The sequence below is a fragment of the Durio zibethinus genome, unplaced genomic scaffold (genome assembly GCF_047325235.1).
Source record: "Durio zibethinus cultivar Kanyao isolate XHJ-2024 unplaced genomic scaffold, ASM4732523v1 HiC_scaffold_3, whole genome shotgun sequence".
NCBI classification, from domain to species: Eukaryota; Viridiplantae; Streptophyta; class Magnoliopsida; order Malvales; family Malvaceae; genus Durio; species Durio zibethinus.
In genome coordinates this window covers 2,608,126-2,613,125 of record NW_028323044.1, presented here as the reverse complement: position 1 = coordinate 2,613,125, position 5,000 = coordinate 2,608,126, and positions in this window count along the sequence as shown.

The following is a 5,000-nucleotide window of genomic DNA, read 5'->3' as shown; positions in this document are numbered from 1 at the left end:
TGGCATGCACAAAAAAATTCAGCTAAAAACTCGAACCGGAGAAGATTTCGCGACCGTTTGAAAAAAGTGTCCCCGTTTCAGACACTTCAACGGCTACTGGCAGCAAACCTGTAAAATCTCAAACGCTCTTTAAGGGGGTGTGAGTTCTCAGAGGTTTGATGAGGGATAGGGGGCCAACACAAGGGCCAAGCACCAGCACCCATCGCACGTCATGTGCGCACACCCCCCCGGCCCCCCTCCCAATCGCCGGAACCCCAATGCCGCCGGTCAGGTTCTCCGGCGGTACTCCGGCGATGCTCCGGCGATGCTCCGGCGATGCTGTCCCGAGTGAAAAAAATGCGGCACCAGCACATGCTGGAGCCAAGCATGGGCACCGTGGCTCAAAATCGAACTTCGGCCAAGGCCTCGACCATCAATGGCACATGATGACGCATGGTGATGGCACATGCATCGACCATCATCGGCATAGGCTGCCCTTCGGTACGGGCACTTGCCTCGACCGCCATCGGCACAAGCTGGGCCCTGGTGTGGGTTGTTGCCTCGATCACCAGCGGCACATGCTGAGCCTTGGTGCGGGCGGTTGCCTCGAGCACCATCGGCAGACCCTGGGCCCTGGTGCGGCCGGTTGCCCCGATAACCATCGGCACACGCTGGGCCCTGGAGCGGCCGGTTGCCTCGATCACCATCGGCAAAAGCTGGGCCCTGGTGCGGGCGCTTGCCTCGACCACCATCGGCACACGCTGGGCACTGGTGCGGGCGCTTGCCTCGACCACCATCGGCACACGCTGGGCCCTGGGGCGGGCGGTTGCCTCGATCACCATCGGCACACGCTGGGCCCTGGTGCGGGCGGTTGCCCCCAGCACCATCGGCACACGTTGGGCCCTGGTGCGGGCGCTTGCCTCGACCACCATCGGCACACGCTGGGCCCTGGTGCGGGCGCTTGCCTCGACCACCATCGGCACACGCTGGGCCCTGGTGCGGCCGCTTGCCTCGACCACCATCGGCACACGCTGGGCCCTGGTGCGGTCGGTTGCCTCGAGCACCATCGGCACACGCTGGGCCCTGGTGCACCATCGGCACACGCTGGGCCCTGGTGCGGGCGCTTGCCTCGACCACCATCGGCACACGCTGGGCCCTGGTGCGGGCGCTTGCCTCGACCACCATCGGCACACGCTGGGCCCTGGTGCGGCAGGTTGCCTCGAGCACCATCGGCACACGCTGGGCCCTGGTGCGGTCGGTTGCCTCGAGCACCATCGGCACACGCTGGGCCCTGGTGCGGGCGCTTGCCTCGACCACCATCGGCACACGCTGGGCCCTGGTGCGGCAGGTTCCCTCGACGACCATCGGCACACGCTGGGCCCTGGTGCGGCAGGTTGCCTCGAGCACCATCGGCACACGCTGGGCCCTGGTGCGGTCGGTTGCCTCGATCACCATCGGCACACGCTGGGCCCTGGTGCGGGCGGTTGCCTCGACCACCATCGGCACACGCTGGGCCCTGGTGCGGCAGCTTGCCTCGAGCACCATCGGCACACGCTCGGCCCTGGTGCGGTCGGTTGCCTCGAGCACCATCGGCACACGCTGGGCCCTGGTGCGGCACGTTGCCTCGACCACCATCGGCAGCCTCGACCACCATCGGCACACGCTCCGCCCTGGTGCGGCAGGTTGCCTCGACCACCATCGGCACACGCTGGGCCCTGGTGCGGGCGCTTGCCTCGACCACCATCGGCACACGCTCCGCCCTGGTGCGGCAGGTTGCCTCGACCACCATCGGCACACGCTGGGCCCTGGTGCGGGCGGTTGCCTCGACCACCATCGGCACACGCTGGGCCCTGGTGCGGGCGCTTGCCTCGACCACCATCGGCACACGCTGGGCCCTGGTGCGGGCGCTTGCCTCGACCACCATCGGCACACGCTGGGCCCTGGTGCGGCAGGTTGCCTCGAGCACCATCGGCACACGCTGGGCCCTGGTGCGGCAGGTTGCCTCGAGCACCATCGGCACACGCTGGGCCCTGGTGCGGGCGCTTGCCTCGAGCACCATCGGCACACGCTCGGCCCTGGTGCGGTCGGTTGCCTCGAGCACCATCGGCACACGCTGGGCCCTGGTGCGGCAGGTTGCCTCGACCACCATCGGCACACGCTGGGCCCTGGTGCGGGCGCTTGCCTCGACCACCATCGGCACACGCTCGGCCCTGGTGCGGTCGGTTGCCTCGAGCACCATCGGCACACGCTGGGCCCTGGTGCGGCAGGTTGCCTCGAGCACCATCGGCACACGCTGGGCCCTGGTGCGGGCGCTTGCCTCGACCACCATCGGCACACGCTGGGCCCTGGTGCGGGCGCTTGCCTCGAGCACCATCGGCAGACGCTGGGCCCTGGTGCGGCAGGTTGCCTCGAGCACCATCGGCAGACGCTGGGCCCTGGTGCGGCAGGTTGCCTCGAGCACCATCGGCACACGCTGGGCCCTGGTGCGGTCGGTTGCCTCGAGCACCATCGGCACACGCTGGGCGCTGGTGCGGGAACTTGCCTCGACCACCATCGGCACACGCTGGGCCCTGGTGCGGCAGGTTACCTCGATCACCATCGGCACACGCTGGGCCCTGGTGCGACAGGTTGCCTCGAGCACCATCGGCACACTATCGGCCCTGGTGCGGGCGGTTGCCTCGACCACCATCGGCACACGCTGGGCCCTGGTGCGGGCGGTTGCCTCGAGCACCATCGGCACACGCTGGGCCCTGGTGGGTTTAGGCACATCTTCAAATTTCTGCCGTGCCAATGCCATTTTTATGGCTTGTAAATTCATACAATGGTCCCCTAAGCCTTCACGTGAAGTTTCGTTGGAAGATGACTCGTTTTCTATTTTTCACGATTTTCGAAACTTTTTGCGGTTCGGGAATTTTTAAAATTTTTTTATAAGGATTTTTGGCCCCAAATTTTGTAGGCATGATCCTTCTATTTTTGTTGGCATGCACAAAAAAATTCAGCTAAAAACTCGAAGTAGAGAAGATTTTGTGACCGTTTGAAAAAAGTGTCCCCATTTCAGACACTTTAACGGCTACTGGTAGCAAACCTGTAAAATCTCAAATGCTCTTTAAGGGGGTGTGAATTCTCAGAGGTTTGATGAGGGATAGGGGGCCAACACAAGGCCAAGTACCAGCACCCATCGCACATCATGTGCGCACACCCCCCCGGCCCCCCTCCCAATCGCCGGAACCCCAATGCCGCCGGTCAGGTTCTCCGGCGGTACTCCGGCGATGCTCCGGCGATGCTCCGGCGATGCTGTCCCGAGTGAAAAAAATGCGGCACCAGCACATGCTGGAGCCAAGCATGGGCACCGTGGCTCAAAATCGAACTTCGGCCAAGGCCTCGACCATCAATGGCACATGATGACGCATGGTGATGGCACATGCATCGACCATCATCGGCATAGGCTGCCCTTCGGTACGGGCACTTGCCTCGACCGCCATCGGCACAAGCTGGGCCCTGGTGTGGGTTGTTGCCTCGATCACAATCGGCACATGCTGAGCCTTGGTGCGGGCGGTTGCCTCGAGCACCATCGGGAGACCCTGGGCCCTGGTGCGGCCGGTTGCCCCGATAACCATCGGCACACGCTGGGCCCTGGGGCGGGCGCTTGCCCCCAGCACCATCGGCACACGCTGGGCCCTGGTACGGGCGGTTGCCCCGAACACCATCGACACAAGCCGGCCCTTGGTGCGGGCTCCTGGCTCGACCACCATCGGCACACGCTGGGCCCTGGTGCGGGCGCTTGCCTCGACCACCATCGGCACACGCTGGGCCCTGGTGCGGGCGCTTGCCTCGACCACCATCGGCACACGCTGGGCCCTGGTGCGGCAGGTTGCCTCGAGCACCATCGGCACACGCTGGGCCCTGGTGCGGCAGGTTGCCTCGAGCACCATCGGCACACGCTGGGCCCTGGTGCGGGCGCTTGCCTCGAGCACCATCGGCACACGCTCGGCCCTGGTGCGGTCGGTTGCCTCGAGCACCATCGGCACACGCTGGGCCCTGGTGCGGCAGGTTGCCTCGACCACCATCGGCACACGCTGGGCCCTGGTGCGGGCGCTTGCCTCGACCACCATCGGCACACGCTCGGCCCTGGTGCGGTCGGTTGCCTCGAGCACCATCGGCACACGCTGGGCCCTGGTGCGGCAGGTTGCCTCGAGCACCATCGGCACACGCTGGGCCCTGGTGCGGGCGCTTGCCTCGACCACCATCGGCACACGCTGGGCCCTGGTGCGGGCGCTTGCCTCGAGCACCATCGGCAGACGCTGGGCCCTGGTGCGGCAGGTTGCCTCGAGCACCATCGGCAGACGCTGGGCCCTGGTGCGGCAGGTTGCCTCGAGCACCATCGGCACACGCTGGGCCCTGGTGCGGTCGGTTGCCTCGAGCACCATCGGCACACGCTGGGCGCTGGTGCGGGAACTTGCCTCGACCACCATCGGCACACGCTGGGCCCTGGTGCGGCAGGTTACCTCGATCACCATCGGCACACGCTGGGCCCTGGTGCGACAGGTTGCCTCGAGCACCATCGGCACACTATCGGCCCTGGTGCGGGCGGTTGCCTCGACCACCATCGGCACACGCTGGGCCTTGGTGCGGGCGGTTGCCTCGAGCACCATCGGCACACGCTGGGCCCTGGTGGGTTTAGGCACATCTTCAAATTTCTGCCGTGCCAATGCCATTTTTATGGCTTGTAAATTCATACAATGGTCCCCTAAGCCTTCACGTGAAGTTTCGTTGGAAGATGACTCGTTTTCTATTTTTCACGATTTTCGAAACTTTTTGCGGTTCGGGAATTTTTAAAATTTTTTTATAAGGATTTTTGGCCCCAAATTTTGTAGGCATGATCCTTCTATTTTTGTTGGCATGCACAAAAAAATTCAGCTAAAAACTCGAAGTAGAGAAGATTTTGTGACCGTTTGAAAAAAGTGTCCCCATTTCAGACACTTTAACGGCTACTGGTAGCAAACCTGTAAAATCTCAAATGC